The following is a 22422-nucleotide window of genomic DNA, read 5'->3' as shown; positions in this document are numbered from 1 at the left end:
CTCCACGTTGTCGTGTCTAATTGCTTACACTTGCAGTATTGGCCATAGTTTCACTGCCAATTTCAGTGCAAGGAGAGGTTCAATAGCTATTTACTTTCACCAGAATTATTCACATTGGGCTGGATTTTTAAACCTACGCGCGCGGCCTACATTTGTGCGCGCTTCCTGGCGTGCACAAATGTACGCCCGATTTTATAGCATGCGTGAGCAGCCGTGCGCATGCTATAAAATCCGGGGTCGGCGCGCGCAAGGGGGTGCACACTAGTGCACCTTGCGTGTGCCGAGCCCTAGGGGAGCCCCGATGGCTTTCCCCGTTCCCTCCGAGGCCGCTCCGAGGCTGCTCTGAGGCCGCTCCAAAATCTAAGGCCACTCCGAAATCGGAGTGGCCACCTTTATTTTGTAAATTATGCCTGCCAAACTTGCGCACGCCAGCGGGCTGCCAGCACGCAATCCCCTGGCACGGCTGCTGTGCCGGAGGGCTCGGTCACGCCCCCACCCCCGCCCCTTTCACAAAGCCCCGGGACATACACGCATCCCGGGCCTTTGCGTGCGTCGCTGGGCCTATGCAAAATAGGCTCGGCACGTGCAGGAGCGGTTACGCGCGTATCCGCCCCATTCTGAGCACAGAATAATGCATGTCTGGGTTGTATAATCCAAAGGGCAATGACACAAGTGTCTGTTGTATAACCCAAGCCAAGAATGCATTCTTTCTATATAATCCCACAACTGGTAGCACATATTCCTGCTATAAAAACTGATAACCAGTGGTAATATCTTTCACAACCACGGCACACTGGTGTGCCTTCAGACCTGACCAGGTGTGCCGCAGAAAAGTCACCACTGCCTGATGCTCAGTCCCAAGCCAGCACCCAGGCTGTCCTCTGTGTCTTGCAGCAATAAGAAACGCAGCAGTGGTTCTTAAACTTGTAGAAGGAACTTTCTGAGGACATGTGCAATCATGCAGCTTTTTTCTTTCTAGCATGCATAGCTGGATTAAAAAAAAAAAAAAAGGTTTGGACAAGTTATTGGAGAAGAAATCCATAAACAAGACTTAGAAAAGGTGACTACTTATCCCTGCACGTAAGCAGCATGGGATCTACGGTATCTACTGTCTGGTAATTGTGGGATCAGCATGTGATCAATCAAACTCCGTCAGGTACTTGTGACCTGGATTGGCCACTGTTGGGAACAGGATACTGGGCTTGATGGACCTTTGGGCTGACCCAGTATGGCTGTTCTTATGAGCCGTGGAATGTTGTAATTAAATGGGCAGCACACAGGGCGCAGATAGCCGAGACCTGCTTTGTACTGCACACACATTATGCTCCATCTTTGATCCTTCCAGCCTTTGTCCTATCCCCAGGCTGAGTGAGATGGGGGAGGGGGGGGGGGGGCGGAGAGCGTGCACGGAGCACTGGAAGTGACTCTTTCTGTGCTGGGAGGGAGTAGCAGCAGCAGTGGAGGAGCTCTGGCAGCTGCATGTGGCAGCCAAGGTAACCGAGCCAGTTTGCCGCTGGCACATCAACTTCTCCCTTCTCCTGCACTTGAATACAAAGAGAGCTGGTCCATTATGACAGGTTCATGGGTGGCTTTCTTCCCTCTCCCCTCCGTTTTAAGATTTGGAAGAGACACTGGTGGGACTTTCAGTGCTTCCCTAGCTCTTCCTTTGGCCATATGGCTCTTCTGCACTGCCTGCTCCTTGTTCTTGCTCACAGCATTTTTGTTAATGTAATTGTGCCTTGGACTTCAAAAAGGTTGGGAAACAGATATAACCTACAGCTAATACATTCCATTCTTTTTATTTACCTAACATCTTAACCAATAATAAATAGCGATGGACTCATTTTCACATTGTGATAGTTACAGTCCAAAGGGGAGGAGTATCTGGATATGTTCTGGTTCTTCTCTTTTGGATCTAAAAGGTTTTTAAATTTAAAAAAAACAGCAATCAAAACTTAAACTGAGCTCTAGAATAATCGGGTCTGTTGTATATGTGTGTTAGTTCTTCTGCACCCCCTGTACTGTATTTTATTTTACAGTTGCATTCCTGTATATTCTCCCACCTATGGAAATATTTTTATGCTTCTGAAGCCCTGTCTGAAAGACACAACCTTGTTTGAAAGCTCCTGTATGCTGCTTGCTGCATTATGGAAAGCTATTCAACTCTCCTGTTTTTTGTATGGCTCCGAAAAATGAATTCCACTCTCCAGCAACAATGTAAGATACAATATGAATAGAGCATGAAGAACATGCTGGGAGCATTATTTATTCAGATATTCTTCAGATTTTTATGAAGTGTTTTTTGAGCTTGGATGTTTACCTTTTTTTTTTATAAGACACGTATATATCACCCCTGTAGCATTGAAGCTAGTCCCTATTAACCCTAATTATATTTTCAGTCTTGTAGTTTTATTTTGTTTATTATCTTCCGTGCCAGCTGCCTTCAAACCATACAGTGTCCTTCAGACAGTGCTTCGCAGGTATAAAAATATTTCTCGATCTGGGAGAGTATGCAGGAATGCAGCTGTAAAATAAAAAATCGGCTGTATGCGTGTATAGTGGTAATAAGCAGCTGCCGGTGTTGTTTATGGAGATGGTGAAGTCAACAATGTCATATGACTTGGTTGGAATCTTGATTCAAGAAATCCCAGGTCATAGTTAATCTCGTCCATTTTAGAACAGTATTTCAAACCCTTATTTTTACTGAATTTGATTATTGTAATGCTATATTCTTGGGTTTGCCAGGTAATACAACTCATCCATTACAGTTACTTTACAGAATACAACAGCAAGAATATTATCAGGTAATAGGAAATATGATCATATAACACCGGTGTTGAAATCACTACACTGGTTACCAGTTAAATTTAGAACACAATACAAAGTACTTACAATAAGATTAATAACATAGAATGGCTAAATGCCTCCTTTCACCTATACGTCCAGAAACCTGAGATCTGCCAGTAAAGGCCTACTTCAAGTCCCATCGCTGCACTGCACATATTTAAGCAAAGTGAGAGAGAGAGCATTTTCAATCGCTGGCCCAAAACTGTGGAACACAATGCCGGCTGACCTGCACACTCAGAAAGATAGTAAGCAGTTTAAAAAAGATCTAAAAACATGGTTATTCAGCATAGCATATGCTGACTGAGACAAATATGAAATGCTGGGTCTTAGAAATAACTGATGGTGTAACACTTTTTTTTAAACGTATTATCTTGTAATAATGATCGAATACTGTTTTGAAACTTGACTGATTTATTTGGTTTTTGAATGCGATTGATTTTATGTTTTTAGCCATTGTTTTTATTGTAAACCGCCATGATTGTTAATTCAGAATGATGGTATATAAATAAATATACCACAAGCAAACCGAGCATATGGATAGCATTCAAAATAGTTATGTAAAAATCCACCACGAATGCTAATATTGTGTAATACAGTCACGATACTTCAGACTGGTATATAAGTTGAAAGTCTTATTTATTCACAAATCGGCAACTCCAATGTTATACAGCGCAATTTTTCATGCACACGGGGTCCCCCGACACGGTCCCGTGTTTCGCCAGCGGCTGCGTCGGGAGGGATGCCCACAAATTCAAAGAGGAAAATCTAAAAATTAACAAAAGGACTGTATAAGAAATAGTAATGGTACAGAGTCAATACAGGTAGATGCACACATACACTTTACCTTTAGACGGATTTCTTAAGTTCCAGGCATGGAGTGCGTTCGAGCGAGGTTCAAGGACAGCTTAAAAGCTGTCAAAACTCGCGCCAACCAGATTTCAAAGACCAATCAGAAAAGAGAAAGAGCCAACCTATCGCAGCTGAGATCCGACAGAAGTATTAAAGTTAGAAATAGCTTCGATTATACAGGACGCTGTCGCTCATCGTTATATCACCAGCCGGGAAGCTAATTACCTCACCACCCCAAACCCTGTTGTACCAGTGTTCTATATACTTCCGAAAATCCACAAATCCCTCGAGAACCCACCGGGGCGTCCGATAGTATCAGGGATAGGCTCGGTTTTGGAGCCCCTTTCACAATTCGTGGACATTTTTTTAAGACCTTTTGTCCCACGGATTAAATCATATGTACGTGACTCCTCCCATCTCATTACCTTATTAGAAAATACAGATTTTCCCTCTGAACCTTTTTTACTTATCACTTTAGATATTGTTTCTCTTTATTCGAATATCCCTCAATCTGAAGCTCTCACAATAATTGAAAATACTTTGGATTCCCGTACAGAACCATCTAGGGTCCCCACTTCATTTCTAATGCAATTGACTACTTTGGCACTTACAAAAAACTATTTTCGTTTTGAGTCTTCTTTTTTTCAGCAGATCAAAGGGACAGCAATGGGTGCCACCATGGCACCCAGTTTAGCATGTTTATTTGTCGCTCAATTTGAGGACACATATATATACCCTTCACATTGGTGGCATTTTGTGCACTCCTGGTATCGTTATATTGACGACATTTTACTGATTTGGATGGGAACTGAAATACAGTTTTATTTATTTTTTGATTGGTTAAACCAATGTAATCACCATATGCAGTTTAGTTTTTGTTTACATTATTCGCAAATACCCTTTTTGGATGTGCTAATACTAAATACCGGTTCCAGTTTTTCCACCACTATTTTTCGCAAGGATACCGACCGTAATACAATCCTTAAGTTTGACAGCTGTCACCCCAAACACTTAAAAACCAACATCCCGACCGGACAGTTCCTGAGGTTACGTAGATTGTGTTCCTCTACGTCTGACTACGTTCAAAAAGCTAAGGAGATGCTCTCCCGGTTTAGGCTGAGAGGGTACCCTTACAAAGTTCTTAGAGCTGCCTATAAAAGAGCCTTATATGTCAACAGGGATTGGTTATTTTTACCGTCTCGTAAGGATGATAGTTCCTCTTTAAATTGCATTTTGCCGTTCTCACCATCGAGCCACGCGATATCCTGCATTCTTAGAAAACACTGGTCTTCCTTAGCACTCTCTACTCTGTTTCATAGCTCTTTAAGGTTTACGTATCGTAGAGGAAAAAATTTTCGTGATATTCTGACTAACTCAGACTTCCTATCTAATCGTTCTATTGCCACACAGATTGGTACTCACAGACCCTGTGGAAACTGCTCAGTTTGCAAACACACAACTACTCTTTCTGATTTCATCGAACCCCTTTCCTCAAGACGTTATACTCTACGTCAAGATTCGGACTGTGCCTCCATAGGCGTGGTTTACATTATCCGCTGCCCTTGTGATATGCTATACGTAGGAAAAACCACAAGACAGATACGTACCCGAGTGATCGAACATAGATCGAATATTAAACATTCCCGTAACTTGGCCCCCCTAGTGGATCATTGGTTATCACGCTCACACACAATTTCTGATTTATTCTTTTTTGTTTTAGAAATTGTGACACCTCCATTACGTGGTGGTGATTTTGATCTTTTACTGACGCGTTGTGAACAAAGGTGGATACACCGGTTAGACTGTGTGATTCCCAAGGGCCTTAATAAAGAAATCGAATGGTTTCATTTTACATAATCTTGATAGGCTGCAGCTGATACCACCTCAGCTGCGATAGGTTGGCTCTTTCTCTTTTCTGATTGGTCTTTGAAATCTGGTTGGCGCGAGTTTTGACAGCTTTTAAGCTGTCCTTGAACCTCGCTCGAACGCACTCCATGCCTGGAACTTAAGAAATCCATCTAAAGGTAAAATGTATGTGTGCATCTACCTGTATTGACTCTGTACCATTACTATTTCTTATACAGTCCTTTTGTTGATTTTTAGATTTTCCTCTTTGAATTTGTGGGCATCCCTCCCGACGCAGCCGCTGGCGAAACACGGGACCGTGTCGGGGGACCCCGTGTGCATGAAAAATTGCGCTGTATAACATTGGAGTTGCCGATTTGTGAATAAATAAGACTTTCAACTTATATACCAGTCTGAAGTATCGTGACTGTATTACACAATATTAGCATTCGTGGTGGATTTTTATATAAATAAATATGAAATATGAGTCAAAGATTATAAAACTGATTTTTTTTTTTTTTGCTAAGTAGATGAGCTGCATTTTCCCCATGCATCCAGCATTTACTGTGGGCGCTGACGGATGATGTCATCCCAACTCTGGTATATAAGGAAGCTCAGTTCCACCAACCAGTGCTGCAGCAACAGCTGTGCCTTGCCTGCAGTGTAGTGTATTGTGGGCCTGGTCTTGTTCCAGTCCTGCTCCTTGCCTCAGGTACTGTTTCAGACCTTGGCTTGTCTGTCTGTGCCTTGCCTGCAGTATAGTGTATATTATGGGCCTGGTCTTGTTCCAGTCCTGCTCCTTGCCTCTCCATTATTTTTTTTTTTAATATTCTGCTTTATAGCACTTCAGAGCAGATTACATTCAGGTACTGTTTCAGACCTTGGCTTGTCTGTCTGTGCCTTGTCTGTTTCAGTCCTTGTCTTACCTGTTTGGGCTGTGACTCTTCATGCCATGTCTCTTCCAGCCCTTGCCTCTGCCTCTTGGACCCTGGCCTGGATTCTGAATCTTGCCTGACCTCTGCCTGCATACTGACATAGTTGCTCGCTACCTGCCCTGACCTTGGCCTGCTTACTGATGCTGCCCGACTATGTCCTCTGGGATGTTTCCTAACTCCTGCTGACCTTAGAACCCAAGGGTTCAACCTGTGGGGGAAGAGGGTGGTACAGGTGAAGCCTGGTCCTTGTCCTTGCGTGAGTGCGACTGCCTGCTTTTGGCAGAGGCCTAGCTGGTTTGGCAGCCAATCTTGGCCATGGTCCAAAGGCCTCATACTCTTTAATATCCTGTGATTGGGGGCTCTAAATCCAGCCTCTAGATGTTAACATTGTGCAATGACCAGAACTGGTCTCCCTCCTTCTGCTCCCAGGAGCTTCTCATGCTGTCATAGAAACATAGAAATGACGGCAGAAGAAGACCAAACGGCCCATCCAGTCTGCCCAGCAAGTTTCGCACTTTTTTTCTTCATACTTATCTGTTACTCTTGGCTCTTAGTAAGCTTTTGGTTCTATTTCCCTTCCACCCTCACCATTGATGTAGAGAGCAGTGTTGGAACTGCATCTAAGTGAAATATCTAGCTTAATTAGTTAGGGGTAGTAACCACCGCAATAAGCAAGCTACACCCATGCTTATCTGTTTACCCAGAGTATGCAATTCAGTACTTGTTGGTTGTTGTCTGTATATAGATCCATTCGGCAGCCCTGACCTGCCATTGAACCGCTGGGTCAGCCCCTGTCTTAAATACATCTCTCAAGGTGCTCAGAGAAATTCAGCATCTGAAGACAGATATTCTAAAATGGGCTTTGGCTGACAAAGCACCTTTAGTTTTACAAGTCACTGGTGGATCTATTTAATCATATTCAATTATATGTGGCAGATTTATAAACACTTGAACAAAGATTTCCTCTGTTATGATATGAAACCTGCAGATCATTTCAAACACACATTTTCATTAGCTGAGATGTGATGCATGCTTAGTGATACACTGTGGTTTTTTAATGTCTGCAGAAAATATATTTTATGCAATTCCCCTATTAAATTTTAAAACTGGATAATGCAGGTTTAGGGAAACGTGAGACTGGAAATCACGCTGCCAGCACATTACTGCTTGTCAAACAAGTGACATTATTTCAAGGAAATATCTAATTGAATTGCTATGCATGCCATTAAAAGAAATATGAATAAATATTCTAAAATGTACTTATGCTCAGGAAAAACAACCAAAAGATTTTCTTGTGCACTTTATTTTTGTTTAAAGACAAAGCAATAAATTGCCAGCTTTATAGGTTACATTCCCTGCTGCTTTGAACTCAAGCCTTTAGACAGGTGAAGCTACAGAGCAGGAGATCCTCACTTCAAAAGAACTGCAGCTTGTGATAAAAGATGCATGCATCTGTGACCTCAAAGGGGAAAACTTTCAACTGCTTTATAGGAGGGTTTAGAGCTTATAAACTCAACAGCTGGTCTCTGTTTTTTGTGTTATATCATCACTTGAATTTAGCTTCTTTTCCACTGATGCGTCCTAAGATAGCATTAGAGTTTTATGAAAGCACTAACCTGGCCAACGAGAAAACGGCCTGTTTCTACCTTGTAAAAACAGTGCAATTACTAATTTTGTAATGTTACTTCACTGGGATAGGCAGAAATAAATGTCAACATAACAAGTTCTGAGCAAGACCTTAATCTTTTGCCAAAGGAGGAGGTTTCATCCTTCTGCTCTGGGAATGGAGGTCAAACACAGAAACATAGAAATAACGGCAGAAAAGGACTGAACGGTCCATCCAGGCTGCCCAGCAAGCTTATGGTAGCATCTGCCATGCCATACAGGTCACCCCCCCCCCCCCCCCCCACATAATGGCATTTAACAACAAGGGACATCCAAATATTGACCAGCGAAGACTGATTCGGAGACAGGTCCTGTGCCCCGAGGCTCGCTACACAACCTGTGGGCTAGTCTCGGACCATGATGCTGGCTCTCCTGGAAGAAGAAAGGAGAAGACCTGGAAGGTGGGACCCGGAGACGAAGACCAGATCCTCAGGGTCTTGATTGGAGACTTGGAAGATGCTGAAAAGAAGAGCGACCTCCGACCGCTTGAGCGAGTCTTTTTCACCCCTGTGTCATCTTTTAACTGGCCTTAGCTTAATTTATTTCATTTACGCGGACGATATCCAGATTTTATTTCCCATAAAATATAGTTTAGAAAACATTTTTAAGATGGTACAGATGTATTTGGAGATAATCGAGCAACTTTTAGTTCAAATGAAATTGATTTTAAATATGGATAAATCTGTGTTCAAGGTTTTAGATAGGAAAAAATGTTAAACTAGAACAGAAAGTGGTTATTTTAAACAACAACACAAGTTTTAAATTAGAGGACACAGCAAGGAACGTAGGGTTCATTATGGATTTTGAACTGAATATGAAAGCTCATATCTAAAAAAATGCCAATGAAGGTTTTGCTAAGCTGCGGATGCTGAGACGATTAGAACCACTCATTTCTTGGAATAACTTTAGACATGTGCTCCAGGTTACGAATCTTTATGTAAAATTATGCAGATTTGCCACAAAATTGCCACAGAATCTTTAAAAACTACTGCAGGAAACCAGGGGCTTTGATTATTGGTGGTGACATACAGGTCCCTCCTACCACCTGCTGCCCCTGGTACACCAATGGGGGAGGGTCTATCCTATAGGCAGGTGTGGATTTACCAATAGGCAGAGCAGGCAGGTGCCTATGGGCCACTGCCCCAGCGGGGCCTAAGTGAATCACTTGTTTTGCATCATCAGCGATGAACAAGTTGGGGGGTAGGCAGCAGCCGACTGTTCACACGCCTAAGGGCGGCTGAGGTATTAAATCCATCGCTGCCTATAGGAGATAATGAAAGATAATGCATCCCACGTCTGAAAACAGGGGCATCTTTGTGAGCCACAAGAACTGCTGAGATCCATAACATCCCTCTGGCCCTCCTCTAAACTCAGGGATTGAATACTTTATCTGTGCATTGCATCCTGAACACTTCAGAGGATGTCTTCCTAGGCCCGCGGTGGAATTATGCAGAAAATAAGCTAATATCAGCAGATCATCTACAAGTCTGTCTACGAGTTTACTGAGGAGCGGGTAATGTCAATTTTGTATTTAAACATTAGCATTCTTTTAATGTTGTTTACTATTGATGCAACTGCTGCTTTTGAAGCCACGGGAACTTTTCGTGCCAGAGACACTTCGGTCTATAGCCCTGGGATCGGGTGCAAAATGTTCTTAATGCGTCATGCATTATTAAAGTGAGCCCAGACAGTACTCTTTTGTGAAGTCTTATAAATACAGATGCAAATTTCCATGTGGTTTTCAAACTGCTGGGGTACAGGCCAAATTGATGCTGTGCCCCTGTAAGTAACATAAGCTTGGTTTATTGACACGAACCAAAAGATTTGTCCTTGGGCTCACCAGGTAGCTATTTCAGATTTGTTTCAGCGTCTGGAATGTTTTCTTGTTTAGATTCACATCCCTCTCCTTTCTGCCCTCAGAATTGTTCTCCTAAGGCTATAACACCCTCAGGAACACTCGGCCATTTGAACATTGACGCATAATGAATCTTCCTTGTACTCTTCCCTAGAACCACAACTTTTATTTTTTGCTTACTATGTTCTCTGTTTCTTCTACCTTTATTTCTCTCATTCCGTCTGTGACTAGCATAGCAGGGTTTAAAAGAGATTTGGGCGAGTTTCTGGATGAAAGGTCCATAGCACATTATTATCCAGGCAGACTAGAGGAAGCTATTGCTCTCCCTGGGAATGAATAACAGGGATTAGATCTACTTTATGGGATCTGCCAGGTACTTGTGCCCTGGATTGGCCACTGCCAAAGACAGGGCTCGATGGACCTTGGTCTGACCCAGCATGGCGACTCCTATGCTCTTATGAGTGCAAGGAACTCAGTGCCTGGGTATTCATGCTCGCTCTGAGCAAACTTCGATTGCCTGTTTGCCACATTCAGATGGAGAATAAGCCGGGGAACTTACTCATCGGCGTTGGATCTGGTTTGGCAAACTCATGTGTTTAGTAAGAACTCAGCATCCCCTGCCACCTAACTATTTAGATTCGTTTGCACCTCGGTTCTCTTCTTTCCTGCACCATGAAGGGCCCTGCCTGCTCACAGGTTTCCGCCATTCTCCATGGGACCTTTTCATTAGTCTAATTTAATGCATCTGTAACTATCCCAGCTCCTGAGAGTCATAAATGTACTAAGTAAGCCCAATAAACAGGTCATCATCTACAGCTCATTTCTTGACCCTTACTTCTGAGCCAGAACTGATTTGAAAACAGGTCCCTTTTCACAAGGAAAGCTAATGCAATTTTCAAAGGCATTTTCAAACATAAATGGGTATTTGTCCATGGGGGGGAAAAAAATTCCCTTTGAAAATTGCCTTCCCCCTCTAAATGGGGAAAAGAGGATTTCATTTTGACAGCCCTACACGTTGTTTACTCTGCAGACTCGGCACATGTATGGGGGAACGAAGTCCCCATTGGTGCTGGCTGCTGCTGGATTTTGAAAGGAAAACGCTGCAGGGATTTTCCCTTTTTGCAAACTGGCTTGCATGCGGGCTTTTTGAAAATTGCCATACTAATCTGCGACTCTGGCATTGATAACATTAAAAAAATAAAAAATTCTTCGTTCCCTTTTAAATGGGATGTTTATAGCTGTAACCCCCTTTCCACATCGGGACAGGACAAGGATTAATATCAGGGAGCTACTGTGCAACCGTACAACCCACAGGGTCTCTCTGGGTTCTTCCAGCAGGGCTCTTGGGGCTTGAGACCCTCTCTGGGAGGTTCAGGAACAAATGTCATGCCTGGTGTCAGCTTTAGGGTGGGGTGAGTAGGGTGGACACCTGGGCTGCAAAGCGACAAGGGGTCAGCACCAACATGGTCCCATGTGCTGCATGCCTGTGTGCAGGGGGGCGGCTGCAGGCGAGATGACGCCCCTTCCCCCACCCTAATGCACGGCACAGGTCACAAGCCTCAGCTGTAAGGGGTTTTCAGAGCCCCCTTTTGCATCTCATTCATCTCGCATGTCCATCGTTCTCGGCTTTCTCTCAGGCTTTTCTAGCCTGCTAACGCGCCTTTATTAGATAATAGCGTTGCTGGGTATCCGCAGGCTGAAAATGCTCTCCGGGCAACTTTCTCACAATGCAGATGGCATCGGGCATTTTGCCTGAAGTATTTCCAGAATATTTTGGCGCATTAGCTCCGCATGTCGTGCTGCGGTGAGAAAAGGCGAGATTGGTGGGGAAAATCAGGTCGAACTGCTGGCGCCCCAAGCACTTGCCTCGCATATTCACTTTCCTTACAGAAATGTTCTTTGGCTGCTCACGGGGCTCTCTTCTTCCTCCTCTCACTCTGCAGTACTTCAGGATTGCAAGCCCAGGCGTCACCCCCTAGCTGAAGGCGTGGAGAGGGGGGAAAGGGGAAGGTTTCTCCTTTCAAATATGGTGGTGGTGGTGGTGGGGTGACAAGCGGCTTCCTTTGGTGTGTATCACCCCCTCTCTCTCTCCCCTTGCCCTGCATCTCTCTCTCTCTTTCTGCCTCTTTGTCCTGTGTTCCCCCTCCCCCTCCCGCATCCTCTTCCGCTCTGCATCCCTTTTCCCTTCTCTCTGTTCCTCCTTTCCCCATCTCTCTTTCTCCTGCCTCACGCACCCCTCTTCTCTCTCTCTCACCTTTCCCCGCCCCCTCTCTGCCCAGTATCCTCCTCCTCCTCCTGTCCCCCAGTGCTCAGCGTCGCCTCCACTTCTTTCCCTTTTCTGCCGTTGTGTGATTTGGCTCTTTCCCCTTTTCTTACAGAGTTATTTGGATTTGCAGCTCTTTGTTATTCCTGCAAGACTGAACAATGGCAGGAATAGGATTGGAGACGGGAAGGGCGGGGCTGGGATGCAGGAACCCCATGACCCAGAACAAGGCAAGACATACTGACAAGGAAGGCACATCAAGAGATCTGTTGCTAAGGTGAGGAACTGCCGAGGGCCTGGGCTCATAGAGGCCAGGAGGCTGATGTCGTCTGGAGGCGCCACTCAGGGGTTTCCTGCCACTGTGTGCATATTATGCACACGCATGCGTGCACCTATGGGAGAAGACGGGTCGCAGCGGCAGGGTGGTGTGGGCGGCTGGATCCGGCCGGGCTGAGACTGGGCGGCATCGGGGGGTGAGTGGTGCGGCTCGCAGGGCTACCCATGGGCCACTGATCCTAACGCCCAAAGGTTTTCAGTGGAAAGGAGGCTCTAGAACAAGAGGTCATGAGATGAGGGTGAAAGGGGGCAGTCTCAGGAGTAATCTTAGGAAATATTTCTTTACAGAGAGGGTGGCGGATGCGTGGAACGGCCTCCCAGTGGAAGTGGTAGAAACAAAAACAGTATCCGAATTCAAGAAAGCGTGGGATATGCACAGGGGATCTCTAAGGAAGTGATAAGAATTATAATGCTAAATTAATTGAATGGATGGGCCGTCGTGTTTCTATGTGCGTGTTTTTGGGAAAAAGGATAGTAATGAATGCTGGGAAGGGTAGAAGGGGATACCGAGTAGGGATTACCTCCCGTCCCTTAAGAGAAGGCTTTGGGGTGTGTGTGTGTGTGTGTGTGTGTGTGTGTTGGGGGGGGAACATGCATGGAGTGGCAGTTACTGCTTTTATTAACCCCAGCTGGGCAGACTGGATGGACAACTTGGGACTTTTTCTGCTGTATTACCAGGGGATAAGATCTGGGGGATAGGGGTGGGGTGAAGACAAGCTTTCAGAGGAGGGAAGTGATCTCAAAGGAGGAAGTTGGAGAAGGCTTCTCAGAAGGAGGGGCAGAGGAATAGGAGATGGAGGAGAATTGCATGTGTGTGTTTGCAGAGTACGTGAGGGGATAGAAGAGCGTGTGAAGTGGGTGTGCAGCATAGGGACCAGATCCCAGGGTGCCGGGGGTGTCTGAGCACCCCCCTCTTTCAGATTTTCCTCCTGCACCATCTCGTCAGTATCCCAGAGCTGTGGCAGCTGAGAGGAGAGGAGAGACTGTTGAAGTAATGCAAGAGGCAGATCTGATACTGGGAGGGCTCAAGCACCCACAGATCTGGGGACTGTGGTGTGGAGTGAGGGACTCAAAGTGGGTTTAATATAAAAGTTGGAAATATTTGCCAATTTGCTTCAGAATTTTTAAATTTTTGCCACAGGCTCTACCCCTGAGCTGCCACAGGAAACTAGGGGGGGGGGGGCCTGTGGCTTAGACCTTCTGCTCCCTGTTGTCCAACCTTGGGGAGGGAAGAGGGGGATGACAGGGGGCGACAGTACCAACAGTGCCTAGGGGTGCCAAAATCCTAAATCCTTCACTGCTCCAGAATAGTAGGATTTGGGGTTGGTTAAGACCCAGACCTCACGATGCGGCAAGGGACACTACAGTTTTTGTGTTAGCGACCATACTAACATCATCCTTGGTTGCCCTTCTCTGGACCACCTCCATCCTGTCTCTGTCCCTTTTGAGATACAGTCTCCAGAACTGAGCACAGTACTCCAGGTGAGGCCTCACCAACCAAGGACCTGTACAAGGTCATTATCACCTCCTTTTTCTTATTGATTATTCCTCTCTCTATGCAGCCCAACGTTCTTCTGGCTTTATTTATCGCCTCGTCACACTGCCTCGCTGTCTTCAGATCACTACACACTATCACCCCAAGGTCCCTCTCTTGCTCCGTGCACAACAGCCCTTCACCCCCCCCCCCCCCCCCCATCCCCATCATGTACGGCTCTTTTGGAGCTGCAGCAGGAGTATGTATGATGAGTGCACTTCATTCCTGGCGAGTATGTGCAGGAGATAACGAACGCCTTTGGAAATTGTGTTTACTCCATGGAGTCCACCTTTCCAGTCTTGTTAATCTATTCCTTTTGAATAATTAAAAAGGGATTGCTCTGATTCAAAATCATTTCATGAGTAAATGTCAGGAAACAGAGCATTCGCTGGAGATGTGCAGGAAATGTAGCTTGATAAGTTCAAGAATGATGGCGCAGTAAACTTGCCAGTATATCGCCTTACAGTAAATCGAGTTCATTGATAAAAATATTTAAAACACTAAAATACAGTGAGTGAAAAGGATAAAAGCTTATGTGGATGATTCAGTGCTACATGTTCCCAAAAGGGACAAGATTCTATTAATATTAGATGAAACTGCTTTCCGCTGTTATGAACACATTAGTGGAAAGTACATAAGTAAATTATTACATTTGTAGTACAATATTATACAAGTTACTTTAGAGGCAAGGAGAGAATTGCACTGTTGCTTTGTATCAGGTGGGTGTGAAAGATAATGAAAATATACATCTACACCAAAAACGGGATTTATCTCCATCTTAATATTCTATTGCTAGATTATTACTGTACTGAGTATATATTATTTGTTCAAATAACTGAACATAGCTGCAATGAGACAAAAATGATTTGAAGGCGAAAGACTTGTCTCATATTTTGCTACTAAAATAAAAGCCTGAAATACAGGAGGAACGCTTTTAAAGCCTTTTGAGAGATTTGCTAGGTGTTACTGCATTTGAAGGCAAATAATTGGATTTCATGCCCTTCTATGCAAAACTACATCCTCTTGTGATTTGCAAGTCAAGATGAGCTACAATAGCGGTAGGGTTGTGCTGCAAGGTTAAAGCAACAAAAGGCCTAAAGACCGGAACAGGGCACTCTAGGCACCTTCTGCCTTGTGCCCGCCCCCCCCCCCCCCCCATCTCGCAGCCCCCACCTGGTTGTGCCACCCCCTCCGGTCATGCCGCCACCCCTATTAGGGGGCGCGAGCCATGTGGAGGGGATTCCAAAGAGGAGTGGAGATTGCCGCATCTCCACTCCTCTTTGGCGCCACCACTTGTGGCCCCCACATGGCTCAAGACCCCTAATGGTCAGCGACCTAGGCCCAGATCTAGTTCTCCTAGTGCTTCCGCCGGCCCTGGACTGAAGGAAGGTGCAGGGGAAGAGGAAGCGAGCACAGAGTGGGGATGATTTGTTCCAGGCTCAACAGCGAGTCCTACTGGAAGAGGCATTCGCATCCAAGCCAACGTCCCACAGATCTTTTCTCCAATTGCAAGATCAGGGCTGGTTTCTTCCATTTTGTGTATACGTGGAAAGTGCTTACTACATAGGGTCCATTAAGGTAGGCTGAACTGAAAGCCTATTGTAACCTTTATCCCTGATACAATAGAAGATCTTTAGAGCTTTGTGGCTTCTTCTATCCTCTGCACACATAGCTCGTTGTTACCTCTTTGCACTTTCAAAGGTTCTTGGCCATTATATTCTGTCAGATCACAGGCAGGGGGGCACTCAGCTTCAAGCAGTTGTTGTTTTTAGAAGTTGTTGCTTGCTTTGTAGCATAGTGTCACAGTCATAGCAGAGTTGCATGTGACACCTCACGGTTATTATTGCATTACCTGATGGGCCAATTCCAGTGTGAAGGTGATTTAGGCAGTGTCATAAACCGTATATGCACAGATTAGTTTGCACCAGATAGAAGGTGAGCATCTGAGTTGTGACAGGCACTATATTAGGGTATATTGGCACTGCCTCAATCACCTTCACACTAGCATTGGTCCATCAAGAAATGCACATATATTAAGACACATGGTAACAAACATAAAGGGCCTGACTCTCAAAGCCACTTATACACAACACCGGGTTTAATGTGCATCAGTGGCTTTTATAATATAGCACAGGGCTCAGTGCCTGTAAAAGTATGCATGCAGCCTGATTTTGCACATGCGTTTTACATGCACTGGAGGGAGGCATTCCCGGGGGGGGGGGGGGTGTTTGAGTTGGAGTCGGGACTTAACGCGAATACATTTTTATTTTTAAAGCATGGCACTGCGTTCTCCTGCATAGGCTGCACCCTCAAGAGAGCAGGCATAACTTTCCGTGGGTGAGCTCGTGCATGTTCCAGGTCATTTATGTGCGTAAGTTCACTTTCAAAATTTGGGGTAAAGTCTGCAATTTAAAAAAGGCACATGCAGACTGTAGGTACCCGCACAGCAAACAATTATAAAATTATCTTCCTTAAGCGGTCGAATTAGCATCCGCCACAAGCTCATTCCCCTGTTGAGATTCCAGTTTCCTAAGGAAACTTTTTAAGAGTTTGCAGTCTGAACGCCAAGCCATTTCTGATCCAAGCATGAGGGAAGTAAATGTGAGATATACTCTTCACTTGATAGCTATTTTTCTGATGATGATAGAATTATGAACGTATATGAAGGATGTACCCATGGACAATAGCCAGAGTTGAAGCCTTGATGATTGGCACCACTGCTCATTAGTTTTAAACTTGTCTAATTCAACCTCTTTTTGTGTCTAAATGATGCTAACTTCATTGTCTTTACAATGGTACCAAGTCAGCATGCTCTCCTTTGGCATTAATAGGTTACAAGTTTCAATTAATTGCATGATAGAGGAATAGGCCCATTTGTCCTAGGGCGATGCAGTAGCTTACGATATTGTACTGTGTGGCTGCCACACCTCATTTAAGATTTTACTTTTATGTTCGAAGGATTTACAGCTGCCTAGTTCTATAGCAAATTTAGCTATGGTGGCACAGACTGTGCTTGATTGCTTCATTGATTTTTCCATAGCAGGAGCTGAAAACCCACAAGACGACGTCTGCAGTTTGAAAGGCTAGCGAGACTGAGAGAGGTTCTTCACATCCCACAAGGGGGTATGTTCCGGGGGTCCGTGGCATCGTTCTAAAGACCAAGGGAGTCGTGATAGTCTGTTTGGAAAGCAGGGATGGCATAAAAATCTGTGCAAATGATTTTTGGAAGAGAATTGTCTAATCTTGAAAGAGAGCCTAGCCCCTTTTGAATTGCCAGAAAGGGACAGAAATTAAGTTACAGAATCCCTTCTCCCACCTCCTCCCCCAATGCATTTACTAAGGTAATTTGATGGAAGCCTAGCAAAGCATGTTTGCACAGCACTAGGAATAGATTGCACAGATTTGTCTGTAGGTGAATACAGGGTTCCCGTCCCAAGAAATGTACTGGAAGCATAGCTCCCTGGGAAAGGCACTTGCACCAGGGGCTGCTTTTACCTATGGGTGAAAGGGACACCTGACCAGGGCTCTGCCCCAGTGACTCTGCTAGCAGTGGCCAGTGCCTCCAATCTCCCACCCTCTGCTTCTTTTTCAGTCCCTTCCCTCCCAGGTAGCATGCAGGCAACTAAGAGTGTGTGTGGGGCGGGGGGAAGGGGAGGATATATAAAAAGGTGTTTCTGAATGCTCAGCTACCCAGGAGAGTAAGCTTATAATGAAGCAAGACAATGAAAGGAGTTCTCCAAGTGGTTAGAGCAGTGGGCTGAGCACTGGGACATCCAAGGTTCAAATCCCACTTCTCCCACTGATGCTGCTCCTTTGACCGCGGCATGGCCTTAAATCCTTAATGCCAACTGTATTTATTCCAGGGACCCAAAATGGGAAGAGTCCCCTCAGTAGAGCTGGCACTGAGGGGCAGGTATTCTGCAAGAAACCGGTGTGGACAAACAAGTTCCAAGCTGCAGGTGTGGTGCCTCAATGGCATCGCTTGCTTTCGAGCGTAATTTTGCCCACTGCCATCTACTACAGTAGTTTTAATATCACAAGCTCTGCTGCAGGGACTGCACCCTTCCCAAATATGTCAGAGACTGATCTGCGTTTAATAAAGCAAAAATGCTAAACACACACTATTTGGGGAAAAATTAATTTAAACTCTGCTGCCTTTCCGTGTTTAGATGATCCTGCAGCTTACTTTCGCACTGTGTTATGTAAACCTCCTTTCTGTTGATCTGACAAATCAGCTTAAACGTTTCTAAGTACTCCCCAGGCTGAAAGCAGAGGTCACTCAGAAGGACCTTATTCTCTGGCAGTGGAATGAGCAGTGCATTGTAATATACCCTGAGAGGTATGTGCCTGCATATAAAGGCGGTTTCAGTATTTGGGCATTAAATATTCATTTCAGACCGTACTGAGGGAGAGTAGATTCTGATAAACCCCATTGCCTGTCACTCTCTCCTTGACCTAAGCCAGGATCTGGGCACTCCACTTTCAAAGCTGGCCAGCATCTCAGACGCTAGAACCACCTTGGGTCTAGGCAATCATTTAAAGCGATGGCTGTGTTACAGCACAACAAGGTTAAAAAGACATAAAAACATTTCTCTGCAACCCCTGCTTCACAGTAAGTCCATCCTAAAGTTCTCTTGCTTGTCTCTCATTTGTGAGCTTCCAGCAAAGCCATGGGGGCCAACGCAAAAAAATTAAGCACGGAAAACGGGCGTTCAGTGTTGAGATTGAATATTTAAATGAGGGGTCGCGCTGCCAAGGAGCCGCTAGGGGCAAATGTGCGCCCTTAGCGCCTCCTTGGCGGCTGGCGCCCAGGAGAGGTGGCTGTCAGCGGGTTAGGAAACGGGCGCTCAAATTTACGAGCGTCCCTTTTTCCTAACCTGACCGCCGGCCACATTTTATTTTTTTAACCTTTTGGTTCCTCCGACTTAATATCGCCACGATATTATGTCGGAGGAAGTGCAGAGAAGCAATATTTTCTGCTTTTCTGTACAACCTTTCTGAGCGTAAAAATGTGCGGGTCGGGTGCACATTTTTTTTTATTTTGGATCTGGGGAGAAAAGCTAATAGCCTCATCAACATGCATTTGCATGTGATGAGCACTATTAGTTTCACGGGGGGGGGACACGCGCGTTTTGGACGTCCTAATCCCCTTATAGCATAAGGGATTGTGGTCGCGCGTCCAAGACCCACGTCCAAGCACGGGCTAACCAGTGCACTCGGCTGAATGTGCTGTATTTCATCGGCCCCTATGTTGGGAGGACAAATAGTGAGCTTAGGGAGGGGGATAGGATGAGCACAAGAGGAGAAAGAATTCTAAGTGTTGGGGGACATCAGATGCATGTGAAAAGTAGGAGCCAGGCGTCAGGGGGTGCTCTGTCACCTGAGGCACAACTTTGCATGGAATTGCATGAATAGTTCAAAAGTTATTTGGGTACTCGTAACCTGGATTGGCCATTGTTGGAAACAGGACACTGGGCTTGTTAAACCCTCGGCCTGACCCAGTACGGCAACTTCTTATGTTCATATGGTTATTGGAGGTAGGGGTGGGGGACAAATAAACAGGCATGAGGCTCTCATAAGGCCAATTCCTTCTAGGCTAATAAGAAGATGCCTTTGTCTGCCATTGATTGAAATATGAAAAGTAAAGGATTGAGCTTGCATGGCCTGCAGTGAAACCCAGCTGGCAGCTTTGTTCTTTTCAACATGCCTCAGAGTAATTAATAATTACGCTACGCGTACACGATCCAGTCGGTGCTTTTGAATGTTGATCTTTCCCATCATGCTGTCAACGAAAGATAATATAAAAACGGGAATGCAATAGCCCTATTTTGTGCTAATTAAATTCTAAGGTAAATAAAGTGTTTATTAGCTCAGGGCACAGTTATTACTGAATTTACTTTGTCTCACTTTATTAATAATTTGTGTCAATCATTCTGAAAAGCATTAAGAATTTTAAAGATGGAAACCCTTCCAATATAACTAGAACATAAATAAAGGGGGTTTCAATTACCTCCCCATAACCAATTACACCCGCCTTCATTTAACCGTGCTCTGTGCATGAAATTATTATTATTTTTTGTAAATTATTTCTGGGATTACAAATTGCAGCTCATGTTTTTTTATGAGCCCCTTACCTGCATTCTCCTCTTGCAGGCATTTAAAATCTACTGTTAATTACTCTGTCTGAGAAGCCATTTGGGTTGGTCAGATTAGCTTTGTTTGGCCAGGAAGCATGATGCAGGTTCATGGAAGGGACAGGAGCCTGCGGGGCCCTTTTCAGCCGTGACCCATGGGTCTTAGGTCGATGGGTGAATTCCTGGTTTTCAGGGGAACCCTATCACCCCGTTCATCCACGTGACAAGCCTTGCCGTGGCATATTTTGGGAGATCCTCGTTTTTCATGAGGAGTGCAGGTATGTTTGCAGTCACTCCAGCAATATTTAGAACTTGGATTTGGATTTTACATTTAATCATTTGCTTGGAACTCTTAAAATATTTTAGAATCTGCCAACCTATCCAAAGTTTGTGGAAAGAAGTTGAATACAGACATGGTTTTCATGCTAATTGCATAATGATTGTTTTTTTTTTTAATTTTAGCCAGCCAGTTTCATCCAGAACAATCTGAAGCAGTCTCTGCAACACCATGAGCCTTCATTACCAAATTATTTGTTGCATGCTTCTAAACAGGAAGATCACAAAACATAGTACAGTATACATTTACAGCTAACTTGGGTTTTGCTTCATTTTTAATCCTCTTCTCTCCTTGGGGCTGATGCAATATGATGTGCGGTAAAACACGTCCTTTTTTCCTAATGCATGCATAAACACCTCTCCTGGGCGCTCGATGCACTATTATAATGAGCTGCCACGCTAAAAAGGACGTGCTGAGGATCATTTGTGTGTCCCTAGTGCTCTGCACCGGGCTCCCAGGAGATGGCAGTGCGTAAGCTGGGAAAACGGACGCTCAATACCAGCATCTGTTTTCTCACCCCGCAAAAGAAAAGCTGGAGTGTGAAACCCCCTGCAGTGAAGAAGAGCAGCCGTGCTCAGAACAGGGACGGAATCGCAAGTAGCCCCTGCGGCAAACATTTCAGCATCCTAATATTGGCGATCACATGAGGTTATCCATCTACTAGTATTGCAGCCTCACAAATTGTAAACATTTTTTCAACAGGTTTAAAACTTTACACCTCATTCTGCTGCTAACAGGAAGCCAATGCAGTTTACACAGTAGTGGGGTAATCTGGTCTCTTTGGGTTTTACCAACTAGGCAGGCAGCCAATAGGAGGAAGCAGAAAATCGCTGCTCGGCTAACAGGCCCTTGACTTGCGGTATGCCATAACGCCAGCTTCGGGACTGGCGTTAATTGTGCTGCTTTAACAAGGGTGCGCTAGCCAAGCGGCGATTTTCTGCATTGGGGGGAAATAGCTAATAGCATCATCTACATGGCATTTACATGCGATGAGCACTATTAGCTATGCATGAGTTTGGATGTGCGTCTTGGACGCGCTAATCCCCTTATTGAATCGGGGAGTAGCCTAGCGCGTCCAAAACGTGCGTCCAGTCACTCGGCTAAGCTGTGCGCTAGGCTGAGTGCACTTTATTGCATCAGCCTTCTTGTGTTTAGCCCATCCATTCCAGCAACAGTCCCTAGCCACGGTCTACAGAACAACAGCTACCTCTGGAACCCAGGATGCTCGCGCTTTGAGTCTGGCCATTGTGTGATGTCTGGCACTCCTTACCCCATGGGCTGCTTTATATTATTATTATTAGTAATACTTAATGTGTACTCATTTACTCCAATAATTAGAAATGGTATTTAAACTGTTATTGGAAGCAGAGGTCCAAGAGAGATAACATTGAACAGATCTTAGTTAGTACTGAACTTGTATCCTAAAATTTGCATTTCGAGCACAAAACCCTGGCATTAAAGCCTGATCTACTTAGTTCACTGCCAATAAATTCTGTAATCATCTGAAAGCCAACAGGAGTTGGGTCGAACAGGCGCAAGGACATTTAAATCAAGTAAAGTGTTTCAGCATATAACATTTGGTCAATACTGGTCTATAATTAGACCGTGACACTTGTTTCAAAGTTTTTGTTAAAGAATCACACTGTTCGTTAAAAAAAGACAGAAAGAAAAAAAAAGTTAAAAAGAATCACATACACCACTTGCATTAAGGAGGTTTTTTTTGGGGTTTTTTTTTTTTTTTTACTAATGATGGTGCCCAACATTTCCTGATTACCGGCAGTTACTGCAGAGATCAGGCATATGAAGCTCTTCCTTCTGTATA

At 44.7% G+C, this 22422-nt stretch overlaps 1 long non-coding RNA gene across 3 annotated transcripts in view; it reads left to right on the top strand.

Moving 5' to 3' along the window:
• Positions 1 to 20838, top strand: part of LOC115075796 — a 50116-nt gene extending 29278 nt beyond the window's left edge. For 2 of the 3 annotated variants that reach the window (XR_003852609.1, XR_003852608.1), the window contains exons 4-6: positions 12375 to 12536; positions 17170 to 17252; positions 20726 to 20838. This is a non-coding gene — a long non-coding RNA (uncharacterized LOC115075796). The remainder of the gene's footprint in view (positions 1 to 12374; positions 12537 to 17169; positions 17253 to 20725) is intronic. The other variant, XR_003852610.1, reaches the window with a different exon arrangement.
• The last annotated feature ends 1584 nt before the right edge of the window (positions 20839 to 22422 follow it).

Source organism: Rhinatrema bivittatum, chromosome 14 (genome assembly GCF_901001135.1).
Source record: "Rhinatrema bivittatum chromosome 14, aRhiBiv1.1, whole genome shotgun sequence".
NCBI lineage: Eukaryota > Metazoa > Chordata > Amphibia > Gymnophiona > Rhinatrematidae > Rhinatrema > Rhinatrema bivittatum.
The sequence above is the reverse complement of the archived record's forward strand: the minus strand, read 5'-3'. Positions and strand labels throughout refer to the sequence as shown.